The sequence below is a fragment of the Kogia breviceps genome, chromosome 4 (assembly GCF_026419965.1).
Source record: "Kogia breviceps isolate mKogBre1 chromosome 4, mKogBre1 haplotype 1, whole genome shotgun sequence".
Taxonomy (NCBI): domain Eukaryota; kingdom Metazoa; phylum Chordata; class Mammalia; order Artiodactyla; family Physeteridae; genus Kogia; species Kogia breviceps.
The window spans coordinates 146,801,274-146,829,004 of NC_081313.1; the positions used below are offsets into that span (position 1 = coordinate 146,801,274).

The 27,731-nt window shown below is 45.0% G+C and overlaps 2 pseudogenes; both read left to right on the forward strand.

Annotated features, from left to right (window-relative positions):
* The window catches only part of LOC131755466 (RNA/RNP complex-1-interacting phosphatase-like), a 572,095-nt pseudogene that overhangs the window by 353,074 nt on the left and 191,290 nt on the right, over nucleotides 1–27,731 (forward strand).
* Nucleotides 1–27,731, forward strand: part of LOC136794029 (centrosomal protein of 78 kDa-like) — a 112,584-nt pseudogene that overhangs the window by 26,080 nt on the left and 58,773 nt on the right.

Genomic DNA, 27,731 nt, shown 5'->3' on the forward strand with positions numbered 1-27,731 from the left:
TAATTATATTAATAGATTTTCTAAAGTTGCATTATCCTTGCATCCTTGGAATAAAGCCTTTTTGTAGTCATGGTATATATCATTCTTTAATAATTATTGATTAGATGTGCTGATATTTTCTTAGGATTTTTATATCTATATTTGTAAAGTGAAATTGGACCATTTTTGCAAAAACTTGATTTTCTTTTCTTTTTATTTACAAATGACTTGAATTTTGTTGTTTTGTAGATATTTGATTGATGTAGAAGGCATGTGGCCAGATGATGCAATTGAATGTAAGTATCAGGGTTGTCACTACTTTTCCCTTTTTATAAAATATGAAGGTAGAAGTGTAGGAGAATTTCTCAAATTTTGGAAAAAGAGAAAAGTTTGTAATTCATTTGTCCTGACATAGCATAACCTTTTACCAAAAGTTGATAAAGGAATGTATCTGGAAATAGCGAGATATAACAGCCTGAATAATTAGTCAGTGGATTTCAGCTTGTTTTTCTTTCATAAATTTTTTAAATTAATTTACTGAGTTTTGATATTATATCCACTGCACCACCAAGGAAGTCCCTTTTTCTTGCTTCCTTCCTTCCTTCCTTTCTTTCAAGCTGCAAGTCATTTTAAATACATGACTTCTTACTAAAAGTCTCCAGTTCATATAAGCAAGGGATTTATAACTTCTCCTTTAAAAGATTTATTCCTGGGACTTCCCTGGTGGTCCAGTGGTTCAGACTCTGCACTTCCAGTGCAGCAGGCGTGGGTTCAATCCCTAGTTGGGGAGCTAAGGTCCCACATGCTGTGCAGCCAAAGAAATTTTTTTAAAAAGTTATATTCCTGTATTATTGAATTTAGCGGTTTAGGTTTTGTTTGAATATTTAGAAGATTTCAATTTATTTACCAGGAACAAACAAAACATCATGTAAAAATAGTTTTCCAGAAAGCATTTCCATCATTCTCTTCTTCCCTTTCTCGTGCAGACTGGTGTTTTATCTTTACAAGTTCTGCGTCGTTCCATAAGAAAGCTGCTCTTCTTCTGGTTTCATAAGAGATGGTGAACAATGGTAAAATATCCAGTTTACCTAAATTTCTTGAGTACACTTCGGGGAGCAAATGATGGGGTGGGATGTTGGGACAGAGTGAGAGCTACAGATTCTGGTGAGACTGAGAGTCAGTCACAAAAATTCCTGGGCTGTGGTGAAGGGAGAACAAATATAAATCAAGTTCCTGCTGGTGGACAGGAAGCCACAGTGAAGAAGAATGGTGTGTAGCTGGGCTGTGTAATTGGGCCCATAAGTGCTGTGTCTTCTGATGGTAATTATGAACAGAAACCAAATAATAATTCCTAATAACATGTAGGTGACCAATCCTTGAGAGCTGAGGCAGAGAGAAGGAGAGATGGCATTATACCTTGTCTCTGGTTCATTGAGTTTCCCAGGCTGATTTGTGACCAATCTTGGGTGAAATCATAACTAAATCATTTTTGCTAAGGTGATCAGCTTTCATGGGGTCCTTTCTGTGCACTCTGTCCAATGATAAAGCCCACTGGTTTGTGCCTCCTGGAAAACAGTTATTCCAAAACAGTATAACTGAAGCATTGATGGAACAGCCATGAAGAACGTGTTTCCACAGGGCCTCACACCTCTATTTCAAAGTGCTTTAAAACTTTTTTCATCCAAAAATCAATAACAGGAAAGGATTGGGATCAAATCCCGTACAGACGTAGTGAAAGAAAAAAGAGAATAAGGAGCAGAATAGCATCTCTTCAGACAATAAAATCAAGTTGGAAAAGACAGGTCCACAAACCAGATCAAAACTGTAACCTGGTATTTCACAGTGGGCTTTTAAAAGATGTTAGGAAAAAGAATGCAAAAGTTGAAAGAACATGGATTGAGGAGGGAATGGGAAGTTATTGTTTAATGGCTATAGAGTCCCTGTTGGGGATGGTGAAAAAGTTCTGGAAATGGTAAATGCTGATAAATGCCACCTATGGGTGTTTGGTTTTAGTTGATCTTCTTCCATGTCAGGGTTTGGAGAGATTCAGAGACTGTGCGGCTGCCTCCATCTTTCTGAGGTCCTGCTCAATCTTTTCTGACATAATTATTTTGAATTTGGAGAGTGGTGATGTTTGCACAGCATTGTGAATGTATTTAATGGCACTGAATTGTATACTTGAAAATGGTTGAAATACATTTTGTTTTATGTGTATTTTACCATAATAAAAAGATGAAAGAACAGCATAAACCAGAATTAGGTAAGATGATAGAACTCAGGACAGAATTCAAAATAAAAGAAAAATAATTCAGAAATGAAGACTACATTTAAAATAATACAAGAGTGGGTACTTCCCTGGTTGTCCAGTGGTTAAAAATCTGTCTTCCAGTGCAGGGAATACACGTTCGATCCCTGGTTAGGGAACTGACATCCCACATGCTGCACGGCAAGTAAGCCCGCACGCCGTAACTACTGAGCCCACGTGCTCTGGAGCCCACACGCCACAACTAGAGAGCCCACGAGGCACAGGGAAGACCCCATGCACTGCAACGAAGAGCCTGCGTGCTGCACCTAATACCTGACACCACAAAAACTAAACAAATAAATTAATTAAATAAATTAAATAAAATAATACGAGTGAATGAACATAATGGATAATGCCTTAAGAGAAACAAAAAAGAAAAGGAAAAAAATTTAATCTAAAAGAAGATAAAAAGAATTTATTGAAATGGCAAACATAAAACAGGCAAAAATAGGACAGCTCTGAAAAGAGTAATATAAATAGGTGTAAGAATCTATTATACCATAAAAGTGACATTTAAAATCAGTGGGACAGATTAGTCAATCAATTGTGATACATACATGTTAGGGTATAAATATTTCTCTGGAAGGATCCACAGCACGACAAAAGCAGATGTCTCTGAGGAGGGAAACGTGTGGCTGGGGAAAGTGGGAAAAAGGGTGACTTTTCATTGAATTGTCTTGTGTATGTACCTTTTCTAATGTTCTGTCGTGTGAATCTGTTACCTCTGAAGTTCGCTGAGTTCAAACCCCAGTTCTCCAAATTGCTAGCTCTTAATCCTGGGCAAACTCTTCACACTCTCCAAGCCTCTTTATCTGTGAAATAAGGTCAGTAACTTAGCCTGGTGCTGCCTGGCACAGAATAAACTCTCAATAAATGGAGTTTATTAGTGAAAAAACCCCAAATGGCCATCAGTGCAGGAATGGATTTTTTAAATGGGGTGTATATGTGAAATACACAGTCATGAAGAGGAATGAAGTACTGACACATGCTACGACATGGACGAACTTGAAAACATTATGTTAAGGGAAAGAAGCCAAACACAGTGGTCATATGTGTATTATTTCATGAAATGTCCAGAAAAGGCAAAACCGTAGTGACAGAAAGCAAATGAATGGTTGCAGGGACTGAAGGAGGAGGGGATGAAGAGGGCCTGCTGATGGTTACGGGGGCTTCTTTTTAGGGTGATGAAAACGTGATGGGTTAGATGACGCTGATGGTTGCATAGGCTTGTGAATGTACGAAATGACAATGAATTTGCATTTTCAGAAGGTGAATTTTATGGCATGTGAATGACATCTCAGAAAAATAATTTTGAAAATGAAAATTGCCAGAATTCCCATAGTCACTATCCACTGTCTCCATCTCTCCTTTCTCCCCACTGCATTCCTTTTGACGCCCACCACTGCCGCTCTCTCCCACCCTCAGTCCCTCGAGCTGCCCCACGAGGCCTCCCAGGGAGCCCCTGAAACACTGGGCGCCTGCATCCTGTGGCTGTTGGAGCGGCTGCCCAGTGTGTGTGCCCCCACCACTCTCACCCGTGAGAGTGGCCGCTTCCCTCGCATTTTTCTCGTGCGTTTCAGCTGATGGTGATGTTTACAGAAGGCAGCATGTGCCCTGGTCCATGGAGGAAGCCCCTCAACTTAATATTTAGGCCCGTCCAGAAGTTTAATCTCATCCACCAGTAACCTCAGGATGCTGTGCTCTGAAAGCCAGGTTGGCCACCTGCGGGCACTTGCAAATACTGAGGACTTCGGAGGCATTTGAGCCTCCAATTGAGGCCTTGTACCTCCACATGTGATGTGACCTCAGCCCTCTGCTGCACCTCTCTAAGTGAAGTGGCACAGGAATAATGACCTTGCCTGTTGTTGCCAGGATTAACTGAGTAGTGCATTGGCTGCCCTGGTGCTTAGGTGTTGAGTACATGGTGATGTACATACCAGGCCCTATTGGTGGGCCTCCTGATGCAGCAGTTCCCTTGGCTCTGCCCCTGTCGTCAGCTGCCCCTAGGATAACTCGGAGCCCTAGCCACCTCTCTGGTAGATTTCCCTATTCCCCCACTATGGTCACACCTGCATAAGGCAACTCAAACCTTTCAGAGATGTGTCCTGAACCTCTTCTTTCCATACATACCTATCTGGTGGTTGTGAGACTTAAGGCCAACCTCCCAAAGAGACTTTTTCTGTTTCTCCTAGGAAACCTAGACTCATCTTCTGTCATCTTCAACTCTACTCAAATTTTGTTCTTTCAACCCTGACCTCTGACCCTGCTTTTTACTTCTGCCATTTCATCCTCACTCCTGCTTCCTTTCATAAATCCATAAATCTCTTGGCCTTCCTAGCCCTGGGCCAAGTTCCTTCCTCTTTCCTCAGTTTTCACCCCTTTCCTCCCGTTTCCTTCCTTCTCCCATCCAACTTTCAGTCCTTCCTTTCACATGCAGACTTTGATTCCAGCCCCATCAAAACAAAACCATGTCACAGTTGGCAGCATCTCAAAATTCAAAAGGTTTATTACTCATCTATTAATCCTATTACATTTATTTCTTCAGTTTAATTGTTTTTAAATATATCAAAATAAATAGAGAAATTTATACCTATCTTATCTATATATGGAAGAACAGCTGGTACCCAAGGTGGCACCAACAATCCTAGCAGCTCTTACTGTACGTATCCGTAGTAGTCAGCAATTTCCATTTCTTTTTCCCTCTCAGTGAAAAACGTCAGTTTCCCCAGAGAGGTGTATTTGGCAGCATTCTCACGTTCTTGTTGAGCCGCCTCTTCATGGCCGCCCGCTCTGGCCTCTGCTCTTGTTCGATGGGCTTTGACATTACTGGCTCAGGAACATTGGGTTGCCTCCATTGAATTTGGTGCTTGCTGAAGTCTTGGAATAGAAATGGGGTTTGGAGCTCCGGTGGGGACTGGCGCTTAGTCAGAGCAGGGGGAACAGGCTCCCGCTTAGAGAAGTGGAAGGTGAAGTTTTCTACGGTGCAGGCCTCGGAGCAGCAGACGGACGGACACTAGGCTGGGTATGGTCGGTCCAACCCGGTTGGGTTGGGTTGGTCGCAGTTGGCTGAGCTGGTTTGGCGGGACCTGGCAAAGAGGCAGGAGGTGGCTGGGGTGAACTCACTGCAGCAGGTTGAGCTGGGTTAGTAGCAGCGGGCTGGGCACGGTCAGCCACAGCAGGCCGATGTGAGGCCAGAGACTGTGGCCTCCGAGGAGCAGGTCGAGCTTGAGGCTTGTCCCAGGCAGAAAAAGGCAGAGGCATCCAGTTGACCTTCCCAGGAGGAGGCAGCTCATACTGGGATGGAGATGGACACTCTTTTTCAGCACTGCTGTCTGGTTTCTGGGCTTGGCCTTGAGTTTTCTCAGGACCCTGACCCTCACGTGGGGTGTGCCGCCATGGCTGGATCGCTGGGGGTGGCTGGCGGTCTTTAGGGTTGATTGAATTTCCCAAGACCCGACAGGAAGAGAGCCCAGTTTTCTTATCATTCTTCTTCCCCAGTGCGTGAAAAACTGTCACAGACTCCAGCATGCGCGTGGCTAGGGAGGTTCGAGGCTTTTTAAAGCTCTCTTGGATAAGCTCAGTTTGGTGTTTCTTTCGCTTTGTCTTGGGAATTGTTGGCTTCTCTTCTGCCTTGACTTTGTTCCCTGACTTTTTATTCTCTAATGTAACAGATAAGGAAAAAAACACGCTTTGTGAGACAGTCAGTGATTTGTCCAAAGTCACACAGATAGTAAATGTCAAAGTAAAACTGAACTTAGGTCTCCGGAATTCTAGTTCAATAGTCTCCCTCATTATTCCGTGCTACTTTGAATCTACTACTAAATTTAGGGGCAAAATAAATCTAATGAAAAACTTTAAAAAGTTTCTTTTCTTGGGCTTCCCTGGTGGCGCAGTGGTTGAGAGTCTGCCTGCCGATGCAGGGGACACGGGTTCGTGCCCTGGTCCGGGAAGATCCCACATGCCGCGGAGCAACTAAGCCCGTGAGCCATGGCCACTGGGCCTGCGCGTCCGGAGCCTGTGCTCCGCAACGGGAGAGGCCACAATAGTGAGAGGTCCGTGTACCACACACACACAAAAAAGTTTCTTTTCTTACCTGCCATGGTCAGAGAAGAAGAGGAAACATCAACTGCAGATACAAGAGATGAGGAGACAACACTAGAGGATGTCTGAGTGGCTGCAGCTGAACGGCACATGTGTCCAGTCCAAAGGTCACTGGTTACTGGTCACTGGTCACTTGTGATGATGCAAATTTGTTTACAAACAACTCCATGGAAACCCCAAGAGTCTACCAAGTGGTAGTAGGTTAGGTAGGAGAACGATGTCACAAAGCAGGCAGTTTACAGGTATGAGATAGCTAATAGGGAGGTCCGATCCCCAACAGGAAGGTGGGATTGGGTGAAGAGAGTGTAGGAGAGCTAAAACAACACCTAAATTTCTGAGCTCCGGGTAGGAAATCCTAGAAGACAGATTTACCTTCCCCAGGCTCTCACATTAGGGAAATCATTGCAACATTTCTTACAGATGTTCATTAATATAATTAACTAACAGTTACAGAGGGAGAGATAGAGGGAGAGGGAGATGGAGGGAAAGTGAGAAGGAGGGGAAGTGATGGAGGGAGGTAGAGGGTGAGGGAGAGAAGGAGGAGAGAGGGAGAGGGAGGGAGGAAGAGACCTCTCTCTCCCTCTCTCCCCCCTCCCTCTCCCTCTCCCTCTCTCCCTCTCCCTTGTCTCTGCCTCTCCCTCCATCTCTCCCTCTCTTGGAGGTAGTGAGGGAGATGGAGAGATTGAGGGAGATGGAGGGAGGGAAAGGGAAAGAGGGAGGGAGAGAGGGAGAGATGGAGGGAGGGAGAGTCATCTTTCGCTCCCTCCCTCTATCCCTCTCTCCCTCTCCCTCCTCTCTCTTCCTCTCCCTATCCCCCTCTCCCTCCACCTCCTTCCCTCTCTAAAGAGGGAAGGAGGTGGAGGGAGAGGGAGAGAGGGAGGGAGGGAGGGAGAGACATCTTTTGCTCCCTCTATCTATCCCTCTCTCCCTCTCCCCCTCCCTCTATCCCTCTCCCTCTCCCTCCACCTCCTTCCCTCTATGGAGAGGGAAGGAGGTGGAGGGAGAGGGAGAGAGAGTAGGAGAGGGAGGGGGAGAGGGAAAGGGAACAAAATAGAGGGAGAGCAGAACAGGGAAAGAGGGACAGGGAAACAGGGACAGGGAGAGAGTGACATGGAGAGAAGGAAAGGGAAGAGGGAGAGGGAAAGAGGGAGAAGAAAGAGGGAAAGGGAGAGGGACATGGAGAGGGAGAGGCAAGAGGGAGAGGGAGAGAGAAAGAGAGGGAGAGGGAGAGGGAAGTGGGAGAGAAAAGAGGGAGAGACAGAGGGAGAGACAGAGAGGGAGGGGGGAGGGAGAGGGAGAGGCAGAGAGAGACAGGGAGCCAGGGAGGGAGAGACAGAGGAGAGGAAGCAGGGAGAAAAGAGAGAAAGAATACACCATCTACATTTCTATCAAATGACACCTGGGATCCTTACACAACCAGAAGAAAATAACACAGCGAGGCACTTTCTCAGCTGGAACCGGAACTGCACACAGGGCCAAACACCACCAGGCTAGCCACACATGTCCAGCTGCGCCCCATCCCCGTGAGTCCGGTCACCAGGGCTCTGAGTGTCTGCTCCTGGGAGCTGGGGTTCACCCTCTTGCCCAGGAGGCCGGGCCAAGACAGCAGGGCCCTGGGCTGGACACAAAGGGGGAAAAGCATCCCCACAGGACAGCTTGTGGGAGCAGATTCAGCTGCCAGATTCTGGAGGCCCGGGATCACCCTGTGGCCCGTGAAACCCAGGAGGCAGGAGTGTCTTGCATCGTGATTCCTGTCCGTTGGACTCTAAAGTTTATGTAGGGAATCTTGGAAACAGTGGTAAGAAGACTGAGTTCGAATGAGCTTTAGGCTATTATGGACCACTCTGCAGTGTGTGCGTTGCTAAAAACCCTCCCAGCTTCGCACTTGTTGAATGTGAAGATCCCCGAGATGCAGCCGATGTTGTCCAAGACCGTTGAATTAGGTCACAAGTCCCCTCTGTGATTGCTGTACATGAATACATAGCTCTTTGGAATATTTTTTGGAAATTGAGATGATCAATATACCAATGTCCTGCCAGATTAAGAGTAACTTGTAGAGCTGAATTTTGCGTTACTGTGCAATATTTTTTTCATGCTGTCATTTGTAATATGTTTTGTGAGAATCCTTGGGATTAAAGTTTTGGTTCTAAAAGAAAAAAAGAAAAGAATCCACCTGCCAATGCAGGGGACACGGGTTCAAGCCCTGGTCCTGGAAGATCCCACGTGCCGCAGATCAACTAAGCCCGTGGGCCACAACTACTGAGCCTGCGCTCTAGATCCTGGGAGCCACAACTACTGAGCCCCCATGTCACAACTACAGAAGCCCACACGTCTAGAGTCCGTGCTCTGAAACAAAAGAAGCCGCCCTAATGAGAAGCATGTGCCCACAACGAAGAGGAGCCCCCGCTCGCCACAACTAGAGAAAGCCCGCGTGCAGCAACGAAAACTGAACGCAGCAAAAAAAAAAAAAAAAAAAAGACGATACTGGCCAGGTGATCACGAGTAAAATCGTTTGTCACAAGTCCCGTTGATGGTGTGTATCCTTGATGTGACCTGAGGAGAATGGTATTTTTATCTCTGTCTGAATCTTCCACCCCAAACCCCATAACTCCAGACCAACCATAAGAAAAACATCATAAAATAAAGAGACAAACAAATTGAGGGACCAAATACCTGACCAGTCCTCCTCCAAACTTTCAAGGTATCAAAACCCAGGCTCATCTGAGAAATGTCATAGCCCAGAGAAGACTGGGAGAGAAAAAAGATGTTAGGGGAAAACTAGGGAAATTCTAATAAGGTGTGGACTTTAGTTAATAATAATGTATCCATCTTGATTCTTTAGTTGGATAAACATGTCGTACTAACGTACTAACATGTTGGAAATAAGGGTACTGGGTCGGGGTCCACGGCACTCTGTACACGCTGTACAGATCTGTGCAACTTCTTTGTGACTCTAAGCTATTCTAAAATTAAGCGAGTACTAAACAGAGATAAGAAAGTGATTTCCCTGATTTGAACACGCCTGAGTTTCTTTTCATGGTCACATTTTTGCTCTCTGGATGTGTCTTGGAATCAGTAGCAAAGGAGAGTTGCCAGCCCCTGGGAAGATGTGGCTGGTTTGCAGGTGGCTTGCTCTGGAGCTGCAGACCACGGTGGGAAGTCTGCAGCCCTGGGCTGCACTTAGAACCATGGGAGGGGATGGGCCAGCTCAGTTAGGGATGGAACCTATAAATAAACCTTTTTTTCTTTTCCATTATGGCTTATCACAGGATATTGAATAGAGTTCCCTGTGCTAGACAGTAGGACCTTGTAGTTTATCCATCCTATATTTAATACTTTGCACCTGCTAACCCCAAACTCCCAATCCAACCCTCCCTCACTCTTTCTCCCCCTTGGCAACCACAAGTCTGTTCTCTATGTCTGTGAGTCTGTTTTTGTTTCATAGACGAGTTCATTTGTGTCGTATTTTAGATTTCACATATAAGTGAGATCATATGATATTTGTCTTTCTCTTCTGACTTACTTCACTTCGTAAGATAATATCTAGGTCCATCCACGTTGCTGCAAATAGCATTATTTCATTCTTTTTATGGCTGAATAATATTCCATTGTATATATGTACCACATCTTCTTTATCCATTCATCCATCAGTGGACACTTAAGTAGCTTCCACGTCTTGGCTATTGTAAATAGTGCTGCAATGAACATTGGGGTGCATATATCTTTTCTTTCTTTTTTCTTTCTCTTTCCCTTTCTTTCTGTCTTCTTTCTTTCCTTCCTTCTATCTTTCTCTTTCTTTCTTTCTTTCTCTCTCTTTCTCTCTCTCTCTCTCTCTCTCTCTCTCTCTCTCTCCCTCCCTCCCCCCCCCCCTCTCTTTCTTTTTTTGTCACAAGGCATGTGGGATCTTAGTTCCCTGACCAGAGATGGAACCCATGCCCCCTGCACTGGAAACACGGAGTCGTAACCACTGGACCTCCAGGGAAATCCCAGGGGTGTATGTATATTTTTTAATTAGAGTTTTCTCCAGATCTCTGCCCAGGAGTGGAATTGCGGGACCCTATGGCAGCTGTATATGTTCTCTGCAAGTCTCACATCGATCACCTGCACTCCAATCCTTGCTCTCAACGTCATCTTCGGGGAACCCAACCTGCGACAGGGACCTTGACAAGAAGAAATGGCTGCGGGAAAAGCTACCTGCACAGGGAGGAGATAGAGGCCATCGCCCCTGGGGTGCAGTGGGGAGAGTGGGCAGAGATTTGTCATTTCACCCCCGATACTCATCTCAGCCCTCCTGGCTGCCCCACTCTAGGTCACCTCGGGATACAGAGGTGACCCGGTTCGAGTCCCTGAGTGTGCAGGAATCTAGGGGCACCAGCGGGTCTGGATACTATTAGTGCAGGGTCTCCCCCACAGCACTGGGGTTATTCGGGGCAGGTCATCCTCTGCTGGGGGCCCCTCCTGGGCACTGTGTGGGGTTCAGCAGCATCCCTGGCCCCACCCATTTTATTCCAGGGGCCCCTCCCCGCCAGTTGTGACAAGCACAGATTTTCCCCAGACATCACCGAAGAACTGGGTGAGGCGGGGGCAGGATGGCCCTGGGGAAGGACAGCTGTGTTGAAGCAACCAGCCTGGCCCAGGGCAAGGTCTGCCCCAATCCCGTCAGCACCTGCATTTAGAACTGCCCCTTCCCTCCCCATCTACCCTGCCCTGCAGTGGTCTCCGAGACATCATCCGCATGTAATAAATCACACCTCAGTTGACTGCTGCCCTCGCTAGAACGTGAGCTCTTTGAGGACAGGGATGCTGTTCCATCCCCAGCACCTAGAAGAGTGTCTGCTGTGTAGTAGATGCTTCCTAAATACTTGCTGAATAAAGGAGTTGAATAAAGGGATGAGTGGAGGAATGAATGAAGGTTACAATGGAAGGAGCGGAGAGGTTCCCTTTCTGGTTCTCGGGGGTTGGGAGATCAAGTGAAAGGTCCGTCCTAAATAGGCTGACCAGCGTTCTGGGGTTCCCGGGGACCGGGGGTTTCCCCGGAGTTCCAGCGCTCAAACCTGAGCGGTCCTGGGCAAACTGGGGGCGGGTGTGGGTCACCCTCTCTAAACACAGTAACAATACCAACTGCAATAGCAAGGGCCAATGACCTCTATGGTCTTGCTGACCAGGGACAGTTCTTTACCTGGCGGGGAAGGGTGGGCCGGGATTGGAATTCTGGTGATCCAGGGCGGGTGAGGAGGGCACACCCCGGGCTTGTGTAGGGGAGTCCAGGAAGGTTCTGGAGGGAGTGACAGTGACACAGGAGGGAGGGAGGAGTCTAAGGAAGGACGTCGCACAGGATAACGTGTGTCAATGGCCCTGGGCCCAAGGTCACACCTGACCAGGGCTTGCTTTTTTCTTTTTTCTCATTTACTTTTTCCCACATGGATATGCAATTGTCCTAATGCCATTTATTGAAAAGTCCTTAATTTCCCCACTTTCTGTCATATCAAGTGCTCATATATCTGTTTCTGGACCTTTATGCTTTATACCATAGAGCTATGCATCCCATCCTTGCACCACTAGGGCTGTTTCATCACTATAACTTTATTTTTTATTCATTTATTCTTGGGGCCATGCTGTGCGGCATGTGGGATCTTATCTCCCTGACCAGGGATGGAACCCGCGCCCCCTGCAGTGGGAGCTTGGAGTCTTAATCACTGGACCTCCAGGGAAGTCCCCAGGGCTTGCTGTGACATCCATCGAATGGTGGCGGGTGGGAGCAGCTGTCTGTGAGCCATCCTGTGTAGAAATGCAGGGTGGAGGGGAGGACAGCTGGATCTGGATAGGGAGGGGAAGAGGTGGAGGAGGGAGAGCGGGAGGGCGGGTGAGAGACAGAGAGTTTCCAGAGACAGTAGCTCTGGCCATGTCCTAGGGCACGAACGCTGAAAATAGCTCCTAGTGCCGGGAGCCTTGGAGCGGGAGACTGGGAGCCAGGGTGACTGGCTCTCCTCCCTGGTGTGTGAGTGTTTGGGGGGGGGGGGCTCTGGGCTTCTCAGGCTGGGAATGGGGTGCACAGAGCAGGGACCCTTCTCTCTGGGACCTCGCGGGCCATCCTTAGCTCACAAAGCTGAGCCACTCCTGGCCCAACGAGTGGGGGGCCTATCCTCCCTGTCCCCTGGGTCATACCCCCTCACACACAGCTTCCCCTTGTGTGCTCCCAGGAACCAAGAGGATCTGTTTTTTAAAGATTTGGGGGAGGGGGTAAGCATACAAACAAGAGCAGAATGGATACTTTTTCAGAATGTGAATGGCTCTGTGTAACCCCACCTCCACCAGGGTAACCAGTCCTGACCTCTAGCACCCTTGACGAGTCAGCCTTGGTCTGGGCTTGCGGACCCACAGAAGCTTCCTCATCCCCTCTTTCAGACCCCGTCTCTCCTTCAGTGTTTTTGTGAGAAGCACCCGGGGAAGTGGGACTGCTAGGCTGTACCGTTGCTAGGACTCCACCTGGGCTCCACCAGGCTCCAGCCCCCTGCCCTGTGCACCTCTCTGACCCTGAGGCACCTCAACTGGTAGGAGCGGCATCACCTTCCCTCCCTGGACTTGTGACACTTAAGGGAGACACCGAAAGGACAAGCGTTTGGCTCCCTGACTGGCAAAGAGCAGGTGCTCAATTGTCATAAGTGTCCGTATCAGTGAGGGTTCTCCAGACAAACAGAATCCATAGGGTGTGTGTGTGTATACACACACACACACACACACACGTACATATGTACACGCATACAAAAATATACAGCTGTGTATATATGCAGTATGCATACACACACATACACATATAGTGTATACAATACACACATATATACACATATGTATAATGCATAGTTTGTATATATACAGTATGTATACACACATAATATATACAATACACACATGCATATACACAATACGTACACACATATAAAATGCATAGTTTGTATATATACAGGATGCACACATACATATAACATGCAATATACACACCTAGGTACATATATATCATACACATATACACATACAAAGTTATTTAGGTGTGTATATACATACACTATACATATATACACATAATATACACAATACATGCATGTACATACATATAGACACATTCACATCTACATATAAAAGCATATAGCATAAAAATATACATGTACTGTATATATAAATTCATCATATATATACATACATATATATAAGATATGTACACATATATATATACAATATATACCCACACATACACACCTATATGGAAATATGCGCCTGTACATACACATATAAATACATACGCAAGTGTGTATATATATAGTACATAATATATACATATAATACCTATACGACATATGCACATACAGGTATACAACATATAGACACACCTATATATAAATATACACTGTATACATACATATATACAGTGTACATATACTGTATATATTCACACACCCATATATCAATATATGGGTGTGTGTATATATACAGCATGTTCACATTTATAAGATGTATACTATATATATACACATACATACATGTATACAATATATACACACAAATATATAGGCTTGTATGTATACTGTATATAGTACTTACACATATACTACAAATGCATGCACATATAAACATGTGTATACATATATATAACATGTATACACATATACAGATTAATAGGCTTGTATATATTCAGTATTTTTACATATATAATTTTGTTTTAAGGAGTGGACTCATGTGACCTTGAGGCAGGCAAGTCAGGGCAGGACTCTGGGCTGGAGACACAGGGAAGAGCTGATGTCCCAAGCCCACTGGAGGAACAGCAACCTCTTCCTATGGAACCTCATTTTCCTCTCCCGTCCTTCAACTGATGCACGAGGCCCACCCACGCCGAGACATTGACAATCTCCTTTTCGCAAAGAGGACCAATTTCAGTGTGAATCTCTTCTGAAAAATACCTTCCTGGCCACATCTGGAATAATGTTTGTGTTTGCCGGGGCCCCACGCAGTGCGCACATGAGATTAACCATCGCCCTGCTGATGATGACACTTTATTTTCTCCCTTGACCATTGTCACTACTATTCCAATTAAAATGGCAGTGCCATGAGGGCAGGGCATTTCCTTTTTTGCCAGTACTGAGCGTCCAGGGTCTGGTGCCTAGCACAGGCTAAATACACGGCATTTTTGTGAACAGACGCCGGGATTCCGGCTGTCATATTTAATGAGGAATTATAGTCTTATTTTGGGGCCGGGGGGGGGGAGTCACGGTACGTCAAGGGCGGGAGTCGAACCCGCCACTCCAGGCCCCGAGGGGTCTCGGGCCGGTGGGGGTGGCCGGGGGCAGCCGAAGACGTGCGTGCGTGCGTGAGAGCGGGCGAGTCCACGGGGCGGGGCGCGCGCGCCGCGAGTGGTTCATCCAGGCCCTCGGCTCATTGTGCTCGCCTCACGCCGGCCCCAGTTCGCGGCAGCACTGGAGGCCCCGGGCCTGTGACCACAAAGAGTGAGCCGGGGGCCGGACGGGAGCGCGGCGGCGGCGGCAGCGGCTAAGGCCCAGGCCAGGCCCCCTCCCCTCAGCCTCCCGCCCCCCCGCCCGCCCTTCTGCCCCGCCTCCGCCGGCGGCGCCGCGCCCCTCTTCCTACCGCCAGACTAGCACGGTACGGGAGCCGCGCGCGAAGACATGGTAGAGAAGCTGGAGCTGAGACTGTAGTCGCCCGTGGGGACCGAGCCCGCCGTCTGCCCGTGACCACTGCCGGTGTACGTAAGTGCCGCCCGTCCCCTCCTCCGGGACCCCCGCCCCTCTTCCCCCAGGGCACGCGCTGAGCCCACCGAGAAACGGAGGGAGTCGAGTCGCCAGACCCTCTTTGGAGCCCCCCTTCCTGCCCCGCCGTGGTTCTCCGCGGCCGCTTCCAGCCCCCGCGTGCAGGGTGGGCAGAGGGGAGCCGGCGCCGGCCGGGGGCGCGGACTCGGCCGCGGGGACCCCCCGCTTGCGAGGGCCGCCCGAGCCTGGCTCCGGTTGGCTCTGCAGGCCTGGGGACCCTGGTCCTGGACTGCCGGCGGGGTGACCCTTCTGTACTTTATGATCTGACATGTAGGCTTTGTTTTTCCTGGTAGTTTATTCTTGGCGCTGTCAACGTGCTTAGTTTTTTTTTTTTTTTTTAATTTTTGAGGAGGAAGAGATATGGGAACATATGTATATGTATAACTGATTCAGTTTGTTGTAAAGGAAAAACTAACACAGTATTGTAAAACAATTATACTCCAATAAAGATGTTAAAAAAAAATACAACCCTATTTTTCTGCTTATATTTTAAAAAAAATTTCTTTTTGAGGACACGCTTTCCTCCCTCTCTCCAGTTTTTTGTGTTTTTGTTTTGTTTTAGTTAGGCATTTTGTCCCTGTGATCTTGAGTGGCCTTTGGAAAATGACATGCCAAACGGAAATTTACACAGGCGTCCGGTGATTCCAGAAATGCAGGGTGTCCGGCCAGGTGGGCACCGGCCTCTCGTCCCCGGTGGCGGCGTGGTGCGCGTGTTCTTGTCTCAGGGTTTACGCTTGGGCCCCGCAGCCCACCTTCGGGAGGGAAAGCGCAGCGGGCGCCTTGGGCCGGCGCCTTTGTGGCGCCCTTTGGTGCGCTTGGCCTGCAGGGGACTGGCCTCCAGGGGACCCGGCGGGGAAGCCCGCGCGACCCGCCCCTCGCGCGGGCTCCGTGTGTGTTAGTTTGTGGAAACTGTGTCGCAGCCGTGGGCGGGGTCGGGACTCTGGGACCGCCTGGGAGCCGATGTTGACTCCGGGCCGGGTTCTCCGCACTTATCTGAGGTCCGAGGGTTTCCAGCCCGCCACTGCGCACTGGCACGTTCTATTTTGCTCTTCCTGTGCCCGGAGGCGCGGCTGAGCCTGGGCTCTGGCTGTTTTGGGTAACTCCGGGTGGCCCGGGTGAGCGGCCTGAGCAGTGGGCAGGGCGGGGAGACATCCCAGGGGAGGGAAACTGAAAGTGGGGAGAACCTTCAGAACTCCAGCTGATCCACTCGCCTCGCCTCCCCGCCCCTCTTACTGCACTTGTCATGTATGGGTTGGCTGGCCGGCGCATTTTTCAAAATGTAATCATTTGTTTATCCTTCGTAGCCGTGAAGCATAGTTCACTTGTTCACAGTTGTAGCAGTTTTGACAGATGATCGTCGTCAGGTGGCAGAGCAATCCTGTCATCCCATTTGCTGCCCTTTGGCGCCAGCTTGCCTCTAGCCTCTTGGCCGCTAATCTCCTCTCTGTCCCTAAGGTTTTGGCTTTTCCAGAAAGTCAGGTAAAGGGAACAACAGCATGTAGCTTTTTGATTCTGGCTGCTTTGGCTCAGCAAAACCTATGCGAGATTCATGCCTGGTTGGTTTGTTGTTGTTGTTTTAAATATTTATTTATTTAGTTATTTACTTGGCTGTGCCGGGTCTTAGTTGAGGCACATGGGATCTTCATTGCCGTGTGCAGTATCTTTTGATTGCGGTGTGTGGGATCTAGTTCCCTGAGCAGGGATGGACCCCGGGCCCCCTGCATTGGGAGCGCAGAGTCTTAGCCACTGGACCACCAGGGAAGTCCATCATCCCTGTTGTTGCAGGTATGAGACGCCACTCACTTTTCTGGCTGTGTTGTATTCCATTTTCTGTTTGTCCATTCGCCTGCGGGTGGCAGGACTTGTGGGATGTTTCCAGTTTTGAGGGGATCAGGAATCAAGCTGCTGTAAACATCCCAGGGCAGGTTTCCATGTGAACTTGGGTTTTACCTCACTTGAGAAAATACTCAGGAGTGGGACTGGGGTCTGTGCTAAGTGTATGTTTAACAACCCTTGTGCATCTTAGAAATTGGTTATTTTTCAGTAGTGGAAGAGCTTAGAAATGGTGTGAAGTAGGGATCAAAGTTCATACTTTTGCGTATGGCTATCTAGACACAATATCCATGTCCTACATGCTTCCAGCAGCATTTCTCAAGAAGACTATCCTTTCTCCTCAAAATTGGCTTTGCAGCTCTGTTGAAAAATCAGTTGTCCTTATATGTGTGGATATGTTTCTGGGATCTACGTTCTATTTGATTGACTTCTTATATCTGACTCTTGGTTATAATATATTCTTTCACTGATTTCTTTTCACTTGCTCATGTAAATAGTCTCCCAGTAATATAGCCTTACCATTTTACTGGACATACCTAGGTATCCCTGAAATGCATTTGATAAATCGATGGAACTTGCACTCAAACTAGGGTTACTTTCCAAAAACACTGAAAATATTGAGGTGTAAACACGATGTCCTCTATAGCCTGCCTGCCTCAACCAAGTGTATGTTAACACACCCCCACGAGGTATTTTGCATGTGTATGGCGCTGTTGAGTCTGGGGAGTATGAGAGTGGTATGTCCTGTCTATCCCAAGAGATGATCATAGGACACAAAGGAAACATTAAGGAAATAGATAGGAAGAGTCAAATGCCAAATGTTCAAATATTTCTCATGTGTTTTTAATATTTACATTGAGATAAATAAGCAAATTATTGTAAAATAAAATACAAAAATTTAGAGAATATTTCAAAATGCTCTTTATGGCCAGATGAACAAGATACTAGGAAAAAATAGTGGAATTTTCTGGAACCAGCTTGTCTTTCCATTTTTTTAATCACCATTGAGTGATGGGGTTGTGTTTTATTCAGTCTATTGTACATGTGGTTGTGAATAAGATGGAACTCCTCTCAAAAAGAGAAATGAGCACAGAATATATGTTGACAGCTTTTCTAAAACATTTTTTCACGTTCTGACTCATTTTTCTTTGTATTGGCATTTCAAGGGATTTTGATTTTTAATTTGACTCTTAAGAAACCTTGATAACTTCAGTGAAATCCCATGAAGATAATATAAACAACTGCAATGGAAAATGAAAAGATGATAATAGCAACCAGCACTGTGATATTTCTTGTCAGTGTTCTTTAGAATTTAGAATAGTAACAAATCCCATATTAATTTGACTTTTTGAACTTTGGCCTTTACTTTGGTGGAAGAAGTTCCTTTCAGTTTGCTTATTATCTGTTTGCAATTAAAAACATTTTATGGGCTTCCCTGGTGGCGCAGTGGTTGAGAATCTGCCTGCCAATGCAGGGGACACGGGGTCGTGCCCCAGTCTGGGAAGATCCCACATGCCGTGGAGTGGCTGGGCCCGTGAGCCATGGCCGCTGAGCCTGTGCATCCGGAGCCTGTACTCCGCGCAATGGGAGAGGCCACAACAGTGAGAGGCCTGTGTACCACAAAAAACAAACAAAAAAAACCAATTTATGACCATACTTTGATATGATCATCTTAGAGTTGTATCGAGGGAGGATAGTTATGCAAGTACCTATATATCTGTGGGTTCAAGGAAGTTTAAAGGCTTGATATTTGAATCCTGTGGAATGTGGCCTCCTTTCCCAGAGGGAAATGAATATATGTATGTACTTAATGTAGTTTAAAATAAAGCAACACCTGTTCGTAGAGGCATCTTCTATTCCAGGCATGTTTAGGTATAGGGAAGGGGAACAAGAGCTATAAAACATAATTCTTGTCTATAAGGAGTTTACAGTTTAGGGGGGCTGAGGGCACTCCATGACTCAACGAGGATGAGCCTGATGCAGGTGGCTACACGGTCACCTTTGGATAAACTCTGCTTTAGGAAAGACCAGCCTACTCTTACTCTGTTAAACTCTTTAATGCGGTGTCCAATAAACCTGAATATCAAGCACAAATGCCACTTTAGAAATGTTTCCAGGGGGGCTAACAGCCAACAAGTTAATATGATTCCTCCACACTTGACACAACTCACCAGAGGTCTTGAATTCGGTGAGCATATGGACCTCCTTTAAGAAAGATCACCAGTTAAACTTGGAATGCTAAGTTCTAAGAGAATGAAGTAAGTAATAAGTGATATTCAGGTTCAGAGGTGGAAGAGAAAAGAGGTCTCACCTTGAGTAGAACATTTTGTTGGATTCTCCAAAGTGGCAAACAATAAGGAGAACACTAACTAACTAAGACTCTGAATAAGTTGAGAAATAAGATGAAAGCCTAAGATGAGGGTCAAAATGTCCCCTAGATTTAAGGATACACTTAGGTTGAAAGGGAAACTATTGAAAAAGATGTAGAAAATGCTAAATATTTCACAAAATATTTATTAGAACAAAAATCTATTAGAATAAACCAACTTAGCAAAGTTTGTTTGCAGAATATGAAAGCAACATACACGCATCACTTGCATTTCTGTACATTAACAATGAACAATCCAGAAAAGAAATTAGGAGAACAATTCCATTACAAAACCATCAAAAAGAATAAAATACTTAGGGATAAGCTTAACCAAACACATGAAAGACTTGTACACTGAAAACTACAGCATTATTGACAGAAATTAAGGAAGACATAAAGAAATGGAGAGACATCCATGTTCATGAACTATTGTTAAAATGTCCATTTTACACAAAGCTATCTACAGATTTAATGCAATGCCTATCAAAATCCCCTAGTTTTGCAGAAATAGAAGAAACTACTCCAAAATTGATATGTAACCACGAAGGACCCTCAATAACCAAAGCAAACTTGAAGACCTCACACTTCCTTTTGAAATGAAGTTTTCTTGTTATTGTGGGTTAAAAATCCAAAGTCCTAAGTGTCCATAGATTATCCTCCTAAATTTATATTTAAATTTAAATTTATATTTAAAGCTCTGTCATTCTCAATGACAGGGCTTGCAGGGCCTGAGTGGCATTGAGGGCTCCTTCAATATCTGTAGCATGGACTCCTGTCACTGACATGCTGTGGGTATCTCACAGCCTTGGCTGTTTTACCAGTTTACCAAGTCCAGGATGAACCATGCTCAGAAAGGGCCCCATGCTTGCTTGGTTTCATGCTCTGCTATTGCTGTCTTGACATTCTTAATGATTTTATCTTTGAACTTACGTTTTGTAAGTAAAGTTTACGGGACAATAAAATATACCCATGAGCAGAGGAGACATGTGCAATATGTGTGTGTCTACCACAATTCCTGCTGCCCTATTCACATCTAGTTTTCACCCTGCTTACGGTGTGCTTTCCATGACATGCTTATCTGATAGCCATTTGGAGTCTTACTGAGTTCCACCAGAATTCTGTGCTACTGGTCACATCCAAGACTAAGTCAAGGTGTTAACAGCTCTGGAGGCCATGCTTTCCATTTGAATCTGAACTTACTTCTAACAGAAAGAAAGTAGTTGTGTTTTAAGAAACAAGAATGTCCAAGGAATCTGATCATATCCTTGCTTACTCGTTTTACTTCCCAATATTAGCCAAACACTTCTGCAGAAAAAGATGACATATATGAAAAAGGGAAGACACAACAACCCACAGAACCCATTTAGGGCTCACCCTCATCTAGTATGATGTCATCTTATCTCGATTGTACTGAAAAAAGAATTTACTTGGGCACATTCACAGGTTCCAGGTGAACATGAATGTGGGGAGGACACTATGTACCCCAGTGCAAATACTTTCAACAACACTTTTTCTTTGCAGTTTCAACAAGAGGCACTCTATTTTCATTTTGCACTGGAGCCCACACATATGTCACTTCTGACTGTTAGAGCCCGTGTTGGAAAATGGGGCTTCACGACATAGCCAAGTGAGTCTGTCAACTGAATGCTACAATTATCCAGACTTACCCACTTTGTTGCAGCAAGGTGGTTCCAGGCAAACCCATGTGAGAGGGGCGTGTCCACAGTGGAGCAGAGAACTTTTGTCTCTCTACCACCAGACTCACTCCCAAGATGAAGGAAAGAAGAGCTTAGCAAAGCATGGCCAGTTATTCTTCCCAACTTTGCCCGTCAAGTCGGTCACCTCACCTAGCCAGTGTCAGTGACTATAAGAGCAGGGAGGTTAAAAGTTATACTAATCAAATTCCCTTCCCATGGTGGTACCATTAGGAACGAGAAGGGAAATTGTCACTAGTGGTCCCCTGTTTTTTTCAATCTCTTAACCCACTCAACGATGCCTTTAAGCCTGTAATTAACGGAATATGGCTCTCCCTTCAGGAAAAACAGACCTTTACCAGGACAGTCCTGCTCACATTTTTATGGGGCTACTCACTTGAGTGGCCTCCTGGAACTGCTGGTGGACGACTTCGAGCTTCATCCCAAAAGTCTCTGATATGGGTGAGAAATTGCTTTAATTTAAATTAACTCCAAGGCTACTCATATCCAATGACCAGAAACAACTTTTTGTTCTACCAGCCATCCACATCACAGCTAACCAGAGACATCTGATGAGGTTAAATGACAAACTAAGATTAAATACATAAAAGCATCCAGTAGTACAATTCAGAAATCATAGAAATGTTGCAAATTTAAAAGTACACCTTTGCCAGTATCAAATTCTTCACAGAGAAATTAAAAGGGCTCACATTAAACGCTCTTATGAATTAAGGTCCCGAAGTATTAAAGCCCAAGCTTGAAATCAAGTGCCCTTGTTACTGTGGGTTGAAAATCCAAAGTCCTAAATGTCCATAAACCATCCTCCCAAAGGTACATTTTGTTCATGCTCAGTGACAGGGCTTTCATTGCCTGAATGGGACTGAGGGCTCCTTCAGTATCTGTAGCTTGCACTTCCGTCACTGACACGGGTGTGGGTCTCGCAGGGCCTTGGCTGTTTTATCAGTTTATCAAGTCTCTCATGAACCGTGCTTTTAAAGAGTCTAAAGAGTTACTAAGATACAATCTGATTTTACAGCACTATCCCCAAAATTTAAAAACAATATCAAAAGAAATCCAATCCCCCACTCCTAGAAGAGTGAAACTAGGCACATTTTTGTTCCCAGAATCCAGTACAGAATTTGACCAAAGAACATAGAAGAAACTCAATGGCATTTGGGACAAAGATAAAGTCTCTTTGGTTTTAGCCTCACTAGGATGTTCATTCGTTTATGCCATTTAACTGCAATTTCTGACCTGTGAACTTCGAACCAGGAGGAATCTTTTAGCCTGATGTTGGTTTGTCACTATGAATTTGCCACGTGCAGGCCCAGCCCTGAGCATCTGTCACACATGGACTCTTGAGTTATCCTTCCTCTGTGATGACCCTGTGGTTCACACTGCAGTACTGAACTGATTATGGGTTCAGTCGAGTGACATTACACCTCCAGTTCTGATGCGTAGATTTGACAGCCGTATGCCGCCATGGCCATTTTCACTGCCTCCTGCTACGGACCTGCATAGACCAAAGGCGGCTGCCTTTAAGAGAACCTTGCTTTCTCCAACATAATTGGAGAAAATCCAGTGTCAGCTTGGGTCCACATGTAAAGGGAGTCACTTGAGCCTACGGTAGACCGTATGTGTCAATGCCGACAAGTTCTAGGAAACGTTTCCCTTACAATTGAGTCTTTGTCTCAGTCAAGCCTGCTTGGGAAAAACTGTACCTGAAGAGTAAGGCAAGGTGGACGGCTGCCTGAGACTTTCCTACCCTGTGAACTCCTGCACACTCTCAAGTCAAGTGCCAGGTAAAGGCTCTGTATACTAAAGACCCTCCAGGTGCCTTATTCATTCCGCTCCACGTATCGCTTGGTCACCTGCAACTCCCTAACGCCCTTTTCTGTCAGACCTTTACTTAAGTGGCTCGAAAGAAACAGCCACTCTCCCACGCCATAAGCTGCAGCCATCAGCCAAAATCAAAGTATCGTATGGCTGGTGTAGTGGGTTGGATGGTGGCCCCCCAAAGAATATATCCATGTCCTAATCCTTGACTGTTACCTCATTTGAAAATAAAGGTTTTGCAAATGTTATTAAGGACCTTGAGATGGGATTTCCATCCTATATTACCTGGATGGGTCCCAAACAGACTGACAATTGTCCTCATTATACAAGCAGGGCAGAGGGACACGTGAGACAGACAGAAGAGAACATACAGACACAGAACGGGGGATGTGAGGACAGAGACAAACACTGAGTGAGGTAGCCTCAAGCCGAGGAAGCTGGCAACCACCAGAAGCTGAGAGAGGCACGCGACAGAATCTCCCCTAGAGCATCTGTAGGGAGAGCAGCCTTGCTGACACCTTGATATCACACATCTGGCCTCTACTACTGTGAGATAGCAAATTTCTATTGTGTTAAGCCTCCAAGTTTATTAGTCTCCCAGCAAGCACGGGACACTTATACAGCAGGCATTAAACCTTTTCTAGGCTTCAGCAGTTTACTGCACAACCCTAAATATTTTCAAACAGTCAGAGGTCTCAACATCCCACCATACATTAAAGACCAGGGCACTAGAATACCTTCCTTAGCAGTACCAAAATATTTTCCACATGGACACTTTCCTCTCCAAAATGTCTGCTCCTTTCTTTTTATTTCTCAGTGCTCCCAGGTAATGCACCAAATGTTAGGGTCTTCTAATGACCTTCCAGCAAGTACAATGCCTTAATTCCATTTGGTTTGGAATAAATTAGGAAATAAGAGAAAAGAGGGAGGGCCGAATATTCCCGTTACTGCTGATAACCCTGGCTTGAGAATCCAGTTTGAATGAAATGATCACATAACTGAACCCCAGAATTGGGCAGACTTACTAACTAGTAACACACAGAATGAGAGAAACAGAAGACACTCACTCACACTCTCAAGGGAGAGGACAGAATTAGTCAAGGCAAGCATGCTCACTGAATTCTTTTCAAGCTTTCTATATAAGTCACTTGATCATCCTGGGGCAGAGTCAGTAAAGAAGCAGGGCTGAGATGACCCTAGCAGCTCTCTTGACAGGACTGAAACATCAGGAGCAGGAAAGGAACATTCCCTCACTCCCCACCACCACCACCGCCAGCAGTAAAAAGTGATCATCCACATGGACAATGTAAAAGAAATCAGAAACTACGCTAACTCTGATTCACTCTTCGTATACCCACAGCTAATCAGGAGCCTTGTGCAAAAGCATCTTGAGTAGTTGCTAATAAAACTCTTTAGAAGCAGACCTCTCCGCATGCCTCAAAGGGAAGATGCAGACCTGTATGCTTCAGGATTTTCTCACCAAAACCCCACACAATTTCTGTACTACTCCAGCCACGTATGGCCTAGCCCTATCCTCATACCTGTTTTTCTTGGTTTATTAATAAAGAAACACAGGTGGAAATAAAGAAGAGATATCAGGTAGAAAGCTATAATAGTGGGGAAAATAATATAAGTGAAGTCAAGTACCACCACCATTTACTAGTAGTGAACTTTCAGCACCAACATTAACATTTTTTCCTGTTCTATCTGTAAATAATAACTAATATGTATATAACAATTTTCAATTTAATCAAATCTCATTTTTATAACTAACTACTTCACAACAAGTAACACGCTAAGGCAACATCAATAGATGAAAAAAGGTAGTCCCTGGCCCCAAGGAACGTTGCCCAGGGGAAAACAGAGTTATGTAAACATACAAATACAATACAGTGTAGCGAGTGCAACAATCAGGCATGCAGGAGTGCAAGGGTAGCAAAAAGGAGCGTGCGGTCACAACACTAATAAGAAGACTGCACAGAAGACATAACACGTACATTGAGTTTTGAAAAATGAAGTGCGTTTCCCAGGTGCCCCATAGGGAGAAAGGATTTCTTGGAGGAGGGAAAAGGATAAAGGAAGGCAGTGAATTGTTCATAGAATCCAGAAGTGAAGTAGGCAATGGCAGGAGAAATGATTGGACACAGGCATCATGAATACTAGTGTGTCTTCATTTTAGCAAGTCCATTCTAAAGGAAACCTTGAGGATCAACTCGCGGGGTGGGGGGCCGCGGGGGGACAGAACTAGTCATTCCTGCCAGAAACACTGGAACCACTTTCTACCAAGCCACCAAATAAAACGACTTCAAAGGCAACATGGTATCACAGGAAGGGCTTGATTTTTTGTTTGTTTGTTTTTAGTTCATTAGGCCTCACTTAAAATGCTGATTCCACAATGCACTTGCTTTGGGATCTTGAACAACACTCATAACCTCTGCAAGTTTCAGTACTGTAAGTTTATGTGATTACCTTCATCTGTAATATCCCTGTGCTGCAATCTTAATGGAAATTCAAGTTCAGGTCAAAGACAAGTTTCTCTGTGACTTCTCCTCTGAATTGATTCAAAAGCCGTTCTCTCCTGTCCTCATTTGGCTTCTCTAATGGAATCTCATAAGAACTTCTATGACCTCTTTGGTTTTTTGTTGTTGTGGTTGTCTGTTGGTTGTTTTTTAATTGAAGTATGGTTGATTTACAATGTTGGGTTACTTTCAGGTGTACAGCACAGTGATTCCCTTTACACATTCTTTTCCCTTCTAAGTTGTTACCAAATATTGAGTAGAGTTCGCTGTGCCATAGAGGAGATCCTTGCTGTATCTATTCTATGCCTTCTTTGAATGACATAGCACTTGTTGTCTGTATCATTTGTATGTCTGTGGTTGCTTTGTGACGGAAAATGAAATGTTTCTATTTGTTCATGTCCTGGCCCTTCCTTAAAAATATGTTCATTTATCTATTTCATATTCATTGACTACATCTTAGACACGGTGTTAACTTCTGCTTCTAGATGTTAGTAAAATATAGACCTTCCTGCTCAAAAGGTCACAGTATTTGTGGGAAAACAAAAAAAATGCACAACCTATGTCTCAAAGAGCTTTGTACTTCCCAAAGACAACACACCTAGTAGGTACAATAAATACACGTATCATACGTAAATGTATAAATAGTTAATGGGATTAAAAACTAGAGATAACTGCTTTTCGATTCTGAGGAAATGATGATTATATTTCACCAGGAGCTCAATACCACTCTGAGAATGAGGGCTTAACCCCCGTCCTGACTCCATGCATCGCTTTCCTATATAAAAATACACAAGTCTGTACATACGCTCTAGCAAAAGGCTTATCTGGCATGAATTTCAGATAGCAAGAAGAAAAATTCAAGAGGTTCAGAGAAGCATCCAGAAGCTCACATGATTACCTGGCACTAATGCAACTTGCTTGACAGGAAAATAGAGCTGGAAAACTCACAAAATTAGATGATCTTTGAAGAATTTCAAAACCGCTTGCTATTCACTGGAAATCCTAGAAGAACAGCTTCTTTTAAATGTACTGATAATATGCTTTACAGCTTAATATTCAGCAGCCTATGTTTTGGCTAAGTCAGCTTCAGGAAAGAAGGAAACTTGTTGTTTAGCTCCATTTACTTTGGAACCTCTGGTTCCAAACATCTACTTCTGTGCTCAGTCATCATCTGTAAAATGGAAGCAACTCTAAAAACACATAGTTACAGAGATGTTGCACAGTTTCATGTGTCATTGTCTTCATTTGTTTCACAATACCAATAACATCTAAGCTACTACTGAAAGAGTGCTATGTTATTTGGGGTCATCTAGTGCAGCTCTGTCAAAGTAAAGAAAAGGAAAGGGGTCTAGAATAACTATAATTTTCCCAAGGGGACACAATTATTTTACGGTAAATCTGGGACAAGAACCCTGATCTCTTTGATCCCATTCCATTGTTCTTTCATTGGGTTCTGAACAAGCCAGAGAAATCAAGAGAAATAAAACTCCTATGGGCTATGTCCCTGGTACAGGACTTGGCAAGATTGGAATTGGAGCACTACATATTAAGAGGTATCTGGGAAATTCTTCCAACTAATTGAGATATACAGACCAGGTACATAGAAAACAGTACATTTTCTGAAGATGATTCTGTGGCATGAACAGAACTGGTAACCGAAGGGGTGTGTGTGCTGGAGTTCCAAACAGGATGGGTGAATTCTTGTTTTCTGGCACCTTGAAGACTCCACCCCAATATGCACATTAAAATAAAAATTAACATTTGAACTGTGTCATATTTAATCATGCATGCTCGTGTAAGTCAACAAAATATTCTATATATCACTTAAGTTGTCACTTACTTTTTAACTAGATTTTTAATTTCTAAAAGTCTTTTCAAACACAAAACAGAGGTTGCAAAATGGTATATGGGAAGCTGCAGAGATGAAATAAACGTATTTCATTCAGCATAAAGATGAATATTCAAACAACTTCTTCAGAGCCTAAAGTGTCCAAATCCACTGTCTTCAGTTTGTAGTCAAGGCTTCCGAAAAAATATGCTAATGGATTCCTAATTACCCAAATGCCCCGTATCTGTTTCACTAAGTATCATTATATATCATGGAAAGTTTTCTCAGTGACAGAGAAAGACATCCTGGCTGAACATACCCCTGCCCGTGACTCAGAGATGATGGTCTTCAAGCTACCTTGAAGGCGTTGGAGCCCACTTTATCCATTACTAATAGTAATGGAGGAAAACACTTAATATTCTGTTTGCTCTGTAGTTGTTAAATCACTTCTTCCC